Below are 17,639 nucleotides of genomic sequence, written 5' to 3'. Positions count from 1 at the left end.
TTCACCCTTCTACTACAGGCCTCAGTATAAATTTGGGCTTTTGCATGAAATGTTTCCTTCTCCCTTACTAATCTTCCCATCATTTATTTATTAAACTCCTCTGTTTCCTTCAAGGCCCATACAACTCTCATATTTTCTTAGATGACTCCCAAGATTCACAGAGACAGAAATAATTCTTTCTCTCATAAAATATGGTTTTTAGCAGTCATCACAGAGTAGTATCAAATTTATTTGGATGTGTAATTCATTCCAGTCAGCTTATAAAATCTTGAAGACAGAAACGAGGTATTTTTCACCTCTGAATACGCAATAGCTTCAGCATGGGTCTTTACATATATGTGATCCACAGCTGCTTTTAAAAAGTGAATTCAATTGATTTTCTCTTAGTCACTTCAGGGCAGAAAGTAGGCAATGTAAAGCAGAGATCTTCAAAATTGCACCCCACTTGACTATTCAACCAGCTTATCGCCTCTCAACAGAGCCAAGAATTCCAGGAAGCCTGGCCCTCTGACTTTGCCCCACCTCTGCCTAGAGGTCTCCCCACTCTCAGGACAGGAATAGAATTGTTGATATGTTCTGTAAACCAAGACCTGCCCTTGTAATATATAAAATCAAATATGAAGCCCTTTCCTTATTGAAAGGAAATTCCTGCTAAACTAGATCTCCCAGCTGCACATAATCCTTTCACTTTCAAGAGAATAAGCTCAGAGAATCAATGTTGGCCATTCAAAGCCTCTTTCCTCAAGCTTTCACTTGATGGGTGACAGCATGGCACCCCTGAGGCTTTTTGATTAAGGAGCTCAGCCTTCTGACCATAGTGCTCCTGCCCTCCAGGATGCACCTGCCTGCAGGATAGAAGAGAACTTTCCCTGGAAGGCTTGAGCCAGAGTCCCTCCGGGGAGCTAATATGACCGTGATGGAACAGCAACAAAATGCCTCTTGATCCAAGCCATATTGCTTTGACCTATTGTAGGTATTTGAAATATTTGTATTCCTGGTCTGTTTTTTTCCTCACTTGGCAAGATGATGAGGAAGTGGAGTAAGTGGAGGAAATGGTGAAGGTGAATATGAACCAGATTAGAGGGAGATTATTCAAAGTGGTTGAATATATCACACAGAGATGCCTCTAGGTTAGTAAGAAATTATCTTCAAACACTTCATGTAAACACATGTAAGTGATGAGACTCTCAGATAAAGCAATCAAACCCTCCTGTGTAGCTTGTGGAATTAGTCTTACTGCTTTCTACGTAGGTTGCCCAAGCAACAGTGTAGAGAAAGATGTCAGCCTATAATTATGTGGTACTGGGAAGGACAGGTATCCTCTCTTCAGAGCAAAAGAAATCTAAATAATTCTTTCAAAATTCCTTAGCCCATTGCCTGACAAGCTCTACTTTTCCTAGACCCACTCATTCACCAGTGCTTGTGAATGGAAAAGTAAATTTTATTTCAAGGGACTGAATTCCAAGGAACTACATTCCCAGAACCATCAGAATTCAGAGCTAAAAGGGACTTGAGTCAAAATGTAGTCTAGTTTAAAAATTAAATCTTTGTAAATGTCGAAGTTGAGTCTCAGAAAAGACAAGTGTGAGTTACCCAAAGGCACAGAGGCAAGGTTATTAGATATTCCAACATCCAAACCTGATGTTCTCCATGATGCCACTGCTGCACCAGGCTTGCATGCTGGGTGTGCTGTTGGCTCAGCACTCCTCATTCCATGCTCCCTGCTTCCCACCTTATGCTGCCTCTGTGTTCCAGAGGCTGGAAGCCTGAAATCCACATTTCTCAGAATCCCAGCCTGAGTTATGTTTCAACAATGTGAAGCAACGCAAGAACTGGAGAACAGAGAAAAAATAGAAACTATTAAGTTTTCTGCAGCAGCAATAGGCAGTTGTATGCATTCTGTGGACTTGCATACACTGTAGATGTGACACTGTCCAGAAGCTTCCAGGTATCCTTCTCTCACCAATCATATCCCTTGGTGTTGTAGCAGCTAAGAAGGTTAGTGAAGGCTTCCTAAAGTTCTTTAAACTTTCTGATTTCCAGAATGTCAGTGGCAGTATTCCTTGACCTTTGCTCCCTCAGCTCCAGTCTATAACTCCTTACATTACATCTCTTCCTGCTTAAAATATCCAGAATGGTTTCTCAGTCCGGACACTACACCAACTGATACCACTTCTTCCCACAGAATTGTTTTACATTATAAATTTTACATGTGGCTTTCAAGGGTAACAAACAGAGTGCAGAAAATGTCTCAAGTAATGGTGAATAGATGGCGACAGCTTGTTGTAGAGTTGGTAACACTAGAGTTGTTAAATATTTGTGTGCCATGGACCCCTTTGGCAGTCTGGAAAACCTACAGACCCTCTTCTCAAAATATAACATTTTTAAATGCATAAAATAAAATATAATTTATTACAAAGAATAGCAATTATATTTAAATATAGCTTTCAAAATACTATAAATCAAATTTCCATAGGAATATATATATATATATTCTTTATTAACTCAAGAAACAAGATTGGACTGCGCAGCATATCTAATGACTAATTTCAATGGAGTGCGAAGCAAGCACAAAATTTTGATATACCTCTTCAGCAACTGTAATAAGTTCCAGTGGTGACAAAGTCATCATTAGACTTTTGATTTGTTGCCTACATTCATAAGTGAAAGAAATTATAAATCTGAGTTAGAAGTTAGCAAAAATAATGGTGTAGGTTTTTTTTCCATCCAAGTTTGTGAACCCAAGGTTAAGAACTCTTTATCTAGATGTGTGGGAAATCCATTCTTATTCTCTAATGTACTTGAAAGAAATCTGGAGGCTGGGGTAGGCTTCAGAACCTCAGATACCAAAGTAGGGACATGCTTGCAATTCATAGGCTATAATGTGTATATGAAATATTCTTGGGGGAAAAAGACTACTCAGATACAGCAAATGCAATTTCTACAATTTGTCCAAAGTAGGGGCAGCTTGATCAATACTGAGCAAAAAGCTATTTTTCAATGCCAATGTTGTTTGAGGTAAGTTAGACTTGAAATAGATGGCACCTCTTTATTGAAAGGCTGGAGAAGCATGCCTCTTAATGCATCTCCCCCTCCCAAAGAGGGAAGAAATGAACTCCCACCTTCATTTTCTAGAGGACGCATTGTTAAGATCTTTAAAAAATGTTGGAGGAAGAAGGGAAACATTATAAAATTATTCCTTATGCTTATTTTTGAAAGGGATTACCATGTTTGATATAAACTTTAAACCTGACCTTCTCTCAACCCTAGAAAAGTGTGACTACTGTGGGAACCCCTAAAAGTAATGGAGAAAAACTTCAATTTCTCTCATGTGGTCTGAACAATACACTAGAAATTTGAGTTCCTTTGAACAACAGAAAATTGCTTGAATATTTAAGCATGCATTTGTTCTTGGGAAACAAAATGTTCAGCTCTAGTGGTTTCCACAGCAACTGCCTGGGCTAAAAATACAAAATTTGCCATAAGAAGAAAAAGTATGTACCAAGCAGGAACGGGAAGAGAAAATGGGAAATCTCCCAAAGGAAGATCATTGGCAGGAATCAGCCTGCAAAGACAAGGAAGGAGATGTGTCTCGTGGAAAGCCTTTTCCTGTGGGACAATGTGCGCTGGTAGAAACCTACAACCTCCCCACCCCAGTGCATTTCTTCTCCTCTCTCCCACTTCCCTACACTTCCTCCTTCTCACACTCCTGGAAAAAAATTACATCCACGCTGAGTACATCCCTCTGAGGATCATTCTGGTCAACAGTACAGATACACCTGGGGCAGGGTGGAGTCCCTGCCACAGCATCATCAATCTCTCTCTTATTGCTTCTGCCACTGGTTGGGCCTGGCTGCCAGTTTCTCCTCCTAATAGGTAACTGTGGTTTACCCTCCTGCCCTAGGCAATATGGCTTCTTCACTGTCTCACACACATACCCTGGTTTTTCCTGCTTCTAAGCTTTGGCTCATGTTTTCCCTTGGAAATATGTGCCTTCACCCTTCAGTATATTTAGTTCCTTATCTATGTCTGACTAGCTGTAAAGGATGCCTTCTTCCTGCAGCTTCCTGCAGTCTTGCCCTCACTGGTCTCTTTTCTCTTAAATGAATTTCAAACAGAGCTGGTACTATAGATTTTTGTGTGTGTGAATTTACTTAGTCTAGATTTCAGGCTCCTGGGAGCAAGGATCTTGCAATAAACTACAACTCTATTCCCTATGGTGCCCAGCACAGTGCCCAAAGCACACTTGTTGACAAAATCTGCTCCACCACTGTAAGAGAAGAATGGCAGGGCTGAATTAGGGGGAGCATCAAGATGCACCTACGATCACAATTTCTTGATTAAATTGTGCATGTCTCCCTCTGCACTGTAACTCTGAGTCAATGACAAAAGCCCTTCAAGCCTACACAAATGTTACTGCCACCCTTCTGCTTTTGTCTAAGGTGTGACATAGGAAGAAAACTGATTTAATAATAACATTATATTCCAGTACACTGGAGAATTCTACACTGTAGTAGAAAGATTAAAGATTTGGAACCAGAAGAGCAAGTTTTATTTTCCAGTCCCACCCTGTCTTCCCATGGACAATAAGTAATGGACATGTACAAATGCCTGGATAACTATTTCCTCCCTTGTACAAAAGGGTTATATTGCTATCCTCTTCATATGGTTACTCTGAGGATCAAATTACATGAGAGGTGATATGTTAAAGAGCTTTGAAAAATATGGCCTTTTGTGCAAATTGTCGGTATCACAGTGAGTTAACTCTCTCCAACAAATGAAAACCATAATGTACTCCCCTGAATCTCCTAAACCTATTTTTATTCTTATGTCCCTTAGGTTCAGTCTAAATTTCCAAATTCTCTTAACCCTTGTTAAATTATCAGGGCTAACTTGCATGGTTAATTTTGTCACAGGCATTGTTCTAGGCAGCCATGGGTGATTTCTTTCCAACTCAACATTTGCCCCTCAAAAAAGAGTGTAATATGTAATATAATCATGTTTTATATTTTCATAGCAACTCCCAGTATATAAAACACATTCACATTCACACCCAGTGAGGTAGAAACTCTCACTTGTACCATCCATTTCCTGCCTTTTTGGTTGAGGGGAGTAATACTCTAAGGAGGCTGGAGCTGGAAGGAATTGAATATACAAGGAGTGCCCTATGAAGACAGGGACTGTCATCCAGCCACCACTCCCACTTTCATCCCTTTCCCCCTCTTTGCAACTGAAGTCAAGGAATGTGTTTCCAGGATGCAGGATGAAGCTGCCTCCAAAAGGCTGTGCAAGAGCAAAGAGCCCCTGCTGTATCACAGATGCACATCATGCATATCATGTACATATTCTCCAGTGACGAGAATTCCCACTCACTATGGACAAAACCTGAGAGATGGTCCACAATACAGAATACTGCGCTGGAAAGAAGGAAGTGCTGCCTTGAGATTCAGTAGCTTCTTGGGGCTACTTGGCACTCCTGTTGCAAATCAGGCTCCTTGGGAAGACTCTTAACATTTTCGGGCCACAGTGAACTTACATAGAGAGGCTTTTGTCCATATTATCCTTTCAGCCAAGGAAGACCACTATGCTTAGCACACTTGGCTCTTTCTTGTACCTGTAGAATATGCATAAGTATGTTTAATCAGCAGTGTCAAATAATTCATGTAAAACTTCCTACACAAGTGGCCTAAAATAGTGTAGGTTCTGTCTCTAAGAGTCTAATTTACACCTAGACCTTGAGGAGAATTTGAATTATATTTCTTAATTTTCTGTTATCTAACCCATTCTAATCTCAGAGTGCCCCCGCGATATTGAATGGCTCAGAAATAAGTCAGCTGAATTCAGGCATAGTAAAAAAATTTTTTTTTATTTGATAAGCATTTATTGAGGGCTTCCATATTCCAGAAACAGCTTTGTATTAGTGATAACACAGTATTCAGTGTGCAAATCTAGGGAATGGTTGGTGAGGGTAGTGAGGGCTGTGAAGAGGGTGCTACCGTCAGAAATCAGCATTTAAGGGGGGGGTCAATCAGTGCACAATTTTGTGGGTAAACCTTTGTGTTCTGGCTTGGGTTTGAAACTTAGCTTTGCTATTTTCTAGCCATATAATCTTGAGCAAATTGTATAACCTTTCTGAACCTCAATTTCCTCATTTGTAAAATGGGAATAATTATAGTACCTATCTCATAGGGTTGCTGTAGAAGGTAAAAGATGTAACAAGTGTCAAGCAGTTAGCTTAGTGTCTGGTGCCCAGAAAGAACTTATTAAATGAAGAAAAATAGATATTCATTGGGGCCTACTTATTTTGATTTTATCTAATTTATTTATAAACATTTATTTGCAATGTGACAGGCATTGGATTAAGCACCAGGCATTAATTTATGAATAATTTAATGAGTAGCTAATTATGAATAATTCTGAGTAGCTTGGTATTTAGTGTAGTCAGTGGGGAGATTGTTACCTAAAGAGGCAACTGAAGTATAGAGCAGGAAGAGTTAAAATGGAGGTCTGTGCCAGTGTTATATGTGCAGTCCAGTCTGAGGCCACAGAGAAGTTTCCTGGAAAAGCTGATGTCTAAAATAAATTTTGAAGGAGCTAAGGAGCTATCTGAATGAAGATATGTGTGTGGTTAGGAATAGGGAGGAATATTCCAGACAGAGTACAGCAAAAGCAAAGATGTAGAGGTACGAAAGATGCACTTAATTTTTGGTTACAGGGAAGCCTAGATTCAGGAAATAAGGGTGAAAATGTAGGTGAAGTTAGGTCATGAAGGCTTTATAGACTTGCACAAGGAGCCTGGGATTTATCTTATATACATATGAAAAATTTTAAATGTAATAACATGTTAGATTTTCAATCTACAGGATGGACTCAAAGGGACAAGGTGACAAGACTGAAAGCACACTTTCAGGAACCACTGCAGGATAAATACACACACACACACACACACACACACACACACACACACACACATGCATCATACTAAAACTAATGAAAACCAGAGATTAGAGAAAATATTAAAAGCCATAGAATAAAAATATAATCCATCTTAAGAAGCAATAATAAAACTGAGAGCTAACTTCTCAACAAAAGCAATGGATGCCATATTGAAAACATTGAAAGAAAATAACTGCTGATCCATAATTCTATGCCAGTAAATACATCATCCCAAAATGAAAATAAAATGAAGACATTTTGGTTTTTCTCCTCCTCCAACCTCCAGGTTACCCTAAATTATACTAAATGTACACAGGTTAATATTTCAATTAAAAATGAAAATGATCACACTAGATGAATAAAATAAACATGATTCTATGTTCTTTATAAGAGCTACAACTTAAATAAAGACACGAAATGATTGAAAGTAAAAGCACGAAAAATAATATGTTTTGTAAACACTAACCAAAAGAAAGCACCTGAAACTGTAACAATATCAGATAAAGTAGACTTGAAACCCAAAAGAATACTGGAGTTTAAAAAAGAATATTTTGAAGTGCCAAATGCTCAACCCATCAGGAAGATATAATAATTATAAAATTATATGCACCACTAATATAAGTTTAAAATGTATGAAGAAAAAACTGACAAAAGTAAAAGGAGAAATAGACAAAGATACAATCATAGAGGAGTACTTAACAATGTTATCTCAGAAATGAATGGAATAAACAGACAAAAATATCAGTAAGTATAGAGAAGATTTAAAAAACATGATTAAAAACTTAGAGATATAGATATATGGATTCATAGAGATAATAGCTCTATATAGAGGTATCTATAAATATATAGAGATATAGATATATGAACAATATCAGAATCCATATTTTTATAAGCATACATAGAACCTTAGCCAAAATTGACCATATGTTGGTTCATAAAATGCATTTTTTAAAAAGTCAAAGGATTGTAATAATTCAGGGTATACTTCTCAAGTCATAGTGAAATTAAGCTAGAAAAAAATAGCAGAAAGATAATTAGAAGTTTCTCAAATGTATATAGGAATTAAGAAATATTATTCAAAATAACCCTTAGTTCAAAAAAGACATCTCTTTTTAAAAATTCTTAAGCATTATAAAATTAGTAATTTTAAAGATATAAATTTGTGAGATACAACCAAAGCAATACTAGAGATAAATTTAAAGTTCTAAAATGCGTATAATTGGAAAAAGAAAGGCTAAAAACCAACATCTAAATAGCCTCTCAAAAAGATAGCAAAAGAACAGCAAATTAAATTAAAGGAAGTAGAAGGAAAGAAATTATAATGTCAGGAAATAATGATATAGTGAAGGGTTCAAAAGAGATCATCAGCCATAGTCAAAAGTTGGTTCTTAGAGAAGTCTAACAATATTGATAAGTTCCTAGTAAGACTGATGAAGAAAAAAGCGAGAAAAAAATAAATTGCCAATATCAAGAAAGAAAACAGGAGATATCACCCAGGGTCCTACACATAGTACAAGTATGAGGACTTTATTGTCAATTTATGATAATTGTGATTTAAAAATTTAGATGAAATAGACAAATTTTTAGAAAAATATAACTTACAAAAACTGACACAAGAAAAAATAGAAAGCCAGAATAATCTTACAACAATTAAGAAATGAATCCATAATTTAAAACCTTTTTCACAAAGAAATCTCCAGGCCCATATGACTTCAGTGGGAGTTCTTCTAAAACCTTAAAATAATACAGACTTCTGGTTTCTAGTCTGGCATGTAAGAAGATTTAAAGTTTCCACTTCATCCTAACAAGTAAAATGATGAACAAAGTGAAAAATCAAAAACTTTTCCTAGATTCATCAGAGATATAAAGTCACAGGGCAAACCACTGTCCCTCAGTTTGGAAAGACAGACAGGTGGAAACAAAGAATTATAACTTCCTGGAGCAGAAACCTCCATGGGAACAAGTTCTAGAGCAGAAAAACAAAAACAAAAACAACCAAAACTATAACTGACAAATTGCTGGAGGCTCAGTATGGACAAGAGCTTAAAACTTCAGGGGAACCCAGGCTTTTTTGAGTTTTAACTCCCGGAGCTCTACAGGTCATTACAGTGAATATTGGAGAAAAATCCCCTTGTACTTCTAGAAGAAGGAAGAGAAAAGTAACCATTTTCAAATATGCCAGAGCATTCTGTTCTCAATAAGGCCCACCCTCAGGAGAAAATATTTTATCAGAGCCTCTCTTACCATGTGTTTTCAACATTATACTACAAGTCCTAGCTAATGCAAGAAGGCAAGAAGAAAAAATAAAAAGCATACAGACCAGGAAGGAATAAATAAGACTGTCTTTGTTTGCAGATGACATGATTCTCTATCCATCATCCAAAAGAATTGACAAAAAAAGAGAAAACCTCCTGAGGCTAGGTGCAGTGGCTTATGCCTGTAATCCCACCACTTTGGGAGGCCGAGGCGGGCAGATCACTTGAGGTCAGGAGTTTGTGACCAGCCTGGCCAATATGGCAAAATCCCTTCTCTACTAAAAATACAAAAATTAGCTGGATGCAGTGGTGGAAGCCTGTAATCCCAGCTAGTAGGGAGGCTGAGGCAGGAGAATAACTTGAATCCTGGAGGCAGAGGTTGTGGTGAGCCGAGATCACGCCACTGCACTCCAGCCTAGGCGACAGAGCGAGACTCCATCTCAAAACAAAAACAAAGAAACAAAAAAAAAGCCTCCTGAAAATAATCAGTAATCATAGCAAGGTTGGAGGATACAAGGTTAATATATAAAACTCAATCACTTTCCTAAATACTAGCAATTAATAAGTGGAATTTAAAATTAAACACATATTATCATTTACTTAGCACCCCTCAAAATTAAATACTTAGTTATACATCCAATAAAATATGTACAAGATTTCTATGAGGAAAACTACAAAACTCTGATGAAAGATATCAAATAATTAAATAAATGGTGAAATAGTCCATGTTTATGGATAGGAAGAGTCAATATTTTCAAGATGCCAGTTCTTTCTGACTTGATGTATAGCTTCAATGCAACCCCAATCAAAATCTCAGCAAGTTATTTGGGTGGCTATTGATAAACTAAAGTTTATGTGAAGTTTAAAGTTTATATGAAGAGGCAAAATTTATGTAAAGAGGCAAAAGACCTGGAAGAGCCAACTCAATGTTGAAAGGAGAAGAGAATGCTAGAGGACTGACACACTACCCTACTTCAAGACTTACTATATACCTGTAGTAATTAAGATAGTGTGTTATTCACATAACAAGAGACAAATCAATAGACAGGAATAGAAAGCACACAAATAGAGTCTCATATAAGTATAGTCACTGATCTTCGACAAAGGAGCAAAAGCAATGAAATGGAACAAAGACAGTGTTTTCTTTCTTTCTTTCTTTTTCTTTGGAAGTGTTTAAGAGTCTGTATTTATTGATAAATTTCTGACCAGAGAAGTTAGAGACATTTACCCTTCTACAAGTAATCGTTGCAGTATATCCTCAAAAAATATTTGAAATGTTTGCTATTTTGGTAGGTACAAAGCATACCTTATTTTTTAAGATTACACTCAACTACTAGTGAAGATAATTTGTTTACATATTAATCCACTTGCATTTTCTATGTAAACTGTTAATGTCTTTTTTTTAAAGACAGTGTTTTCAATAAATGGTGCTGTAATAACTGGACATCCACATGCAAAGAAAAAATGAACCTAGACACAGACCTTAAACCCTTCACAAAAATTTACTCAAAATGGATCACAGACCTAAATGTAAACCACAAAGTTACAAAACTCTTAGAAGATAATAGAGGAGAAAATATAGATAACCTTGGGTATGGCAATGACTTTTTAGATACAACACCAAAGGTATGGTCCATGAAAGAAATAATTGGTATGCTGGACTTTATTAAAAGTAAAAACTTCTGCTCTGCAGAAGACAATGTCAATAGAATAAGAAGAAAAGCCACAGGATGGGAGAAAAATAGCTGCAAAAGACAAATCTGGTAAAGAATTGTTATTCAAAATGTATGAAGAACTCTTAGAACTCAAGAATAAGAAACAAACCACCAGATATTAAAATGGGCCAAAGACCATAACAGACATCTCACCAAAGAAGATAAACAGAAGGCAAGTAAGCATATGAAAAGATGTTCAACATCATATGTCTGTAGGGAATTGTAAATTAAAAAATAAAATACCGTTACACACCTATTAGAATGGCCAAAATTCAAAAACACTTTCAATACCAAATACTGGTGAGGATGTAGAGCAACAGAAACTCATTTATTGCTGATGGGAATGCAAAATGATACAACCACTTAGGAAGAAGGTTGTGAATTTCTTACAAAATTAGTCCCACTCTTATCCTATGATCCAACACTCACGCTCTGGTATTTACCCACATGAATTGAATACTTATGTTAACACAAAAACCTGCACAGAGGGTGTTTTTATTAGCTTTATTCCTAATTGCCAAAACCTGGAAGCAACCAAGATTTTCTTTAGTGGGTGAATAGTTAAGTAAACTGTGATACATCCAAACCGTGGAATATTATTCAGTACTCAAGAAATGAACTATCAAGCCACGAAAAAAATGGAAGAAACTTAAATGCAAATTATTAACTGAAAGAAGTCAATCTGAAATTTCTATGTCCTATATGATTTCAACCATATAACATTAGCAAAATTATAAAAACAATTAAAAGATAGTGGTTGCCAGGGGTTAGGAGGAAGAAAGGAATGAATAGACAAAGCACAGAGGTTTTTAGGACAGTGAAACTATTCTGTATGATACTACAATGGCAGATACATGTCATTATACATTTGTCAAAGCCCATGGAATGTACAACATCAAAAGTGAACCGTAGACTTTGGGCAATAATGATATGTCAATGTAGGTTCATCAGTTATAGCAAAGATACCACTCTAGATGTGATATCAATAGTGGGGAAGGTTGTGCATGTGAGGAACATGAGCACTGTCTGTACTTTCCACTCAATTTTGCTGTAAACATGAAAGTATTCTAAGAATAAAATTTATTAATTACAAAAGAAATAATACTAATGTTACATAAACTCTTCAGGAAAATAGAAAAAGAGTGACCACGTCCCAATTTTTTATATTCCCAGTATAATATTGATACTATAACCTGGCAAAGATATTGCAAGAAAAGAAACATATCAGTCAATTATAAATTTAGATACAAAAGTTCCAAATAAAATGCTATTAAATATTGTATAAAAATAAGATTTTTATATCCAAGTTATGTTTAATCCTGGGAAACAAAGTTGACATATATATAAATCAACCAATTTGTTTCCCAATAATAATAGAAAAAAGGGAGAAAATATTATAATTATCACAATAGAAGCAGAAATGTTACTTAACAAAATTCAACACCATTCATGATTTAAAAAAAAACTTCAAAGAGCTTACCATCACCATTTCAACATTGTGTTGAATGCCTTCATTAGTACAATAAGACAAGAAAAAAGACAAAGAAAGAAAGAAAACTCTTGTTTTTCAGAGACGTTAAGATCACGTGTATAGAAAATCCAAAAGAATCTCAGATAGACCAGGCACAGTGGCTCACACCTGTAATCCCAGCACTTTGGGAGGCCAAGGCGGGCAGATCATGAGGTCAGGAGATCGAGACCATCCTGGTTAACACGGTGAAACCCCGTCTCTACTAAAAATATAAAAAGTTAGCCAGGTGTGGTGGCGGGTGCCTGTAGTCTCAGCTACTCAGGAGGCTGAGGCAGGAGAACGGCGTGAACCCAGGAGGTGGAGCTTGCAGTGAGCTGAGATCGTGCCACTGCACTCCAGCCTGGGCAACAGAGTGAGACTCCATCTCCAAAAAAAAAAAAAAAAAAAAGAATCTCAGATAGAAGATTAGAATTAAATATTAATTTATCAAGTCTACTGGATATAAAATGAATATATAAAAATATGTTTAATTTCTTTATATCAACAACAAAAAATTAGAAAACAAAGATTTACAAAATAACTGTGAAAGCAGCAATTAACTAGGAATAAGTCTATATTGCTAAGATCAATTACAGAAAATTTACATAAAGAAAAAGATAGTCACAGCTACTCGGGAGGCTGAGGCAGGAAAATCGATCACTTGAACCTGGGAGGCAGAGGTTGCAGTGAGCCAAGATTGTGCCACTGCACTCCAGCCTGCGTGACAGAGTGAGACTCCCTATAAAAAAAAAAAAAACAGATATACCATATTCATAGATTAGAAAATTTAGTATTGTAAAGATGTGTATTTTTTATAAACTGATCTGCATGTTTAGTACAATCTCAATTAAAATAAAAATCTCAAGCAGTTTGTGTGTATGTATGTGTGTCTGTGTGTGTGTAAATTGACAAGCTAATTTTAAAATTTATACGGAGATTCAAGAATAGCCAAAATAATCTTAAAGATGAACAAAGTTGAACACTTATACCACCAGAAATTGGGATATATTATAAAGATACTTAGAATTTATTTGGTTTATTTTATTATATTAATTTTAAAAATTTGAAGGTAGAGATCAGGAGGAATAAACAATAAGAAAAAGTAACTTGCTTTAGTAATTATTAAGTCAAGGATTACCATTAAAGAAAAACCATGTTCTGGAATACTATGCAGCCATACAAAGGAATGAGGTCATGTCCTTTGCAGGGACATGGATGAAGCTAGAAGCCATCATCCTAGGCAAACTAAGAAAGGAACAGAAAACCAAACACCACATGTTTTCACTCATAAGTGGGAGTTGAACAATGAGAACACATGGACGCAGAGAGGGGGACAACACATGCCAGGGCCTGTTGGGGGGTGAGGTATGAGGGAAGGGAACTTAGAGGACAGGTCAATAGGTGCAGCAAACCACCATGGCACACATATACCTATGTAACAAACCTGCACGTTCTGCACATGTATCCTGTTTTTTTTTTTTATAGGAAATGAAGAAAAAAAATTTTTTAAACAACCATGTTCTAGCCATGTGCAGAAAATTGAAACTGGACCCCTCCCTTACACCTTATACAAAAACTAACTCAAGATGGTTTAAAGACTTCAATGTAAAACCCAAAACTATAAAAACCTTAGAAGAAAATCTAGGCAATACCATTCAGGGCATAGGCACAGGCAAAGATTTCATGACAAAAATGTCAAAAGCAATTGCAACAAAAGCAAAATTTGACAAATGGGATCTAATTAAACTAAAGAGCTTCTGCACAGCAAAGGAAACTATCATCAGAGCAAACAGACAACCTACAGAATGAGAGAAAATTTTTCCAATCTATCCATCTGACAAAGGTCTAATATTCAGAGTCTACAAGGAGCTTAAACAAACTTACACACAAAAAATATGAACAACCCCATTAAAAAGTAGTCAAAGGACATGAACAGACATTTCTCAAAAGAAGACAATTATGTGGCCTAAAAACATATTTAAAAAACCTCAGCATCAATGACCATTAGAGAAATGCAAATCAAAACCACAATGATATACTATCTCACTCTAGTCAGATGGTGCTTACTAAAAAGTCAAGAAACAACAGATGCTGGTGAAGCTGTGGAGAGATAGGAATGCTTTTACACTGTTGGTGGGAATGTAAATTAGTTCAACCATTGTGAAAGACAATGTGATAATTCCTCAAAGATCTAGAAGCAGAAATACTATTTGACCCAGCAATCCCATTACTAGATATATACCCAAAGGAATACAAATCATTCTATTGTAAAGACACATGCACAAGTATGTTCATTGCAGTACTATTCACAATAGCAAAGACATGGAATCAACCCAAATGTCCATAATGATAGACTGGATTAAGAAAACCCTAGAAGAAAATTGAGGCAATACCATTCAGGGCATAAGCATATTACAGGAATATTATGCAGCCATAAAAAGGAATGAGATAATGTACTTGCAGGGACATGAATGGAGCTGGAAGCCATTATCATCAGCAAACTAACACAGGAAAAGAAAACCAAACACCACATGTTCTCACTCATAAGTGGGAACTGAACAATGAGAACGAGAACACATGGACACAGAGAGGGAACAACACACACTGGGGCCTGTTGAGGAAGGGGGTTCAGCGGGAGGGAGAGCATCAGGAAAACAGCTAATGCATGCTGGGCTTAATACACAAGTGATAGGCTGATAGGTGCAGCAAACCACCATGGCACACATTTACCTATGTAACAAACCTGCAGGTCCTGCACATATACCTCAGAACTTAAAATAAAATAAAATAAAATTTAAAAAGAACCATGTTCAGGAGGGGAGAGGAGTAATTAGATTACTGGAGATTAAAATATTAATTTGTGGTAAAATACACAAAGCAGCTTTTCTGAAAAAAAAAATGGTGAGAAAGGAAAAAGAAAAAGGATTTTTTTTGTAATGGGAAGTAGGATCAGGAGAAGAGTTTGGTTTTCTAGAATGGAGGATACTAAGTCATAATTTTAGGTAGAGTCATTCAGAGTGGAACGTGAAAAGAAAATGAATAATTGATACGACTAGGTCTAACAGAGATAAAAGGGCGTGTGATTAAATGCACAAGCCTAAGAAAATGGGGGAGATTCTTTATCCTCTAAGATAGTGGAAAGAAGCAGAGAGAGAGAGGTAAGCAGATACAGACACTTTGAAATCAAGAGTAAATTGGCATCCTTATATTGGATGGCCTGAAAAAAATTAGATAAAAGCGTAATAGAGTGCATAATAGTTTCTCAATAAATATGTATTGAATTAATGAGTGAAACACTTATAAATTACTAATGCATAAATAAATTTAAGTCATCTATAGTTAAAAAGGAGACAGTGGTTGGTTAAGGCAAAATACAGATACAAGGAAAGTATAAATTTTAGGTATGCAACAGGGTGTTGATTGGAAGAATTGCTAAGTTTCTGTTTATTTTGACAATGGTATGGTAGTACTGCCTTGTCATCACTAAAATCCACTATGTTTTCTCCTGAGCATACACTAGATCACATCTCCTTGCCTTCTTAGGAGTTAGGTATGGCACTTGACTGCTTTCTGGCCAAAGCAATGTGGTGAGAATAAAGCATGCCATTTACAGAATGAACCTACAAAAATCTCCCGTGTGATCCTCTACTTCTTGCCTTCCTTCATTTGACAGCCCAAAGCCAAGAACCTAGCAGACAATTCTGCTGTAGGGCCCTAGGAAAGGACTTGGCAAACTTTTTCTTAAGGGCAAGATGGTAAATATTTTAGGCTTTGTAGACTAAGAAGCAAAATCAAGGATATTATGTGTTATTTTATAACCATTTAAAAACACAGCCATTTAAACAGATAAAAACCATTTTTGGCTCATGGGCTGTAAAAAAAGAAAAAAAAAAAAAACTGGAACAGGCCAATTTGGCCCATGGGCCATCATTTGCTGCTTTCCACCCAAGGCAATAATGGAGAACCATGCTGGGAGGAGCCTGGGTCTCTGAATGATTGTGTGGAACACAGAGCTTATACCCTACTCACTACTGACTGGACTTTAGATAGGTTAGAAATAAACTTCTGTTATGCTAAGCCCCTGAAATTTAAATGGTGTTCATTATAGCAGTCAGCCAATCCTGAATGACAAAAAGATTAGAGACATTTGGAAGATAAAGAGGAAGGTGTGCCTTAAAATACAATTTAATATTTATTGATCATTTGCTATGTGCCAGGCCCTGTACTAAGGGTTTTACATGCATTATCACATTTAACATTCACAAAAAATAAGAGGTAGGTATTATTATCATATGCATTTTATAGGTGAAGAAAATAGGAGTTAAAGGAATTACTCACGTTGTAGAGCTAAAAAGTGGTGAACTTGGATTCAAATCTAAGTTGCTTTGGCTCCAAAGCTTGTTCTCCTTAACAGCATAATATGCTGTCTCCTAGAAATGGAATGAATTGTAAGAGAATCTACTGTGTATATCTAAATTCTGTTTACTTAATTATTTACTCAATCATTCATAACTTATAACTTGTCTAGTTCCAAGAATGACTCAAGTTTTTATTTAGAAGAATGTAAACAAACTGATCCAAAATTCCAATTAGGAAACTAATACATAGTTGTAAACCCTAGAGAAAATTCCTCCTGGAAGCTAGTTATTGCTACAGTAAATAGCAGAGATCTTTGAGCAGTAAAATTCCATGCATTAAAGTCCAACAAGCCTCTCTCAGATTCTTATCTCTCTCATTCTTCCCACAGTTATAACAAATTTGCTTATCTGGTTTAAAGCCCAAAGCAGTATGTTCTCAGGTGCATGAGAGGCTATCAAAAATTATCACACTATTCATGATAGGACCTCATAGGTGACATATCATTTATACCACCACTGCCCCCAGAATACCAATGTGTACTTGCTGGGGTCATCTGATGGCCCCATGCACTTTAGTAGCCCCTAGGGTAATCACTGTATTATTAGGAACTGTACAATAATTGATGTTCATAATGAAGCTTGATCATTCAAATGATGTGAAAACATCTATAAACTACTTGAGTTAAATATATATATCTATGTATAAAATCAAGTATCTTGCCAAATATTATCAATTTAAAACTAGGATTGTGCTCTTTAAAATAAAGACACTAATTGTCTGAAAAAACTCATGTATTTGATCCTTTTCATCTTCTCAAATGTGTAATAAACAAGGTAAGATCATGAAGGGTAGAAAATATTTGCT

This window comes from Gorilla gorilla, chromosome 1 (assembly GCF_029281585.2).
Source record: "Gorilla gorilla gorilla isolate KB3781 chromosome 1, NHGRI_mGorGor1-v2.1_pri, whole genome shotgun sequence".
In the NCBI taxonomy this organism is placed as follows: domain Eukaryota; kingdom Metazoa; phylum Chordata; class Mammalia; order Primates; family Hominidae; genus Gorilla; species Gorilla gorilla.
The sequence above is the reverse complement of the archived record's forward strand: the minus strand, read 5'-3'. Positions refer to the sequence as shown.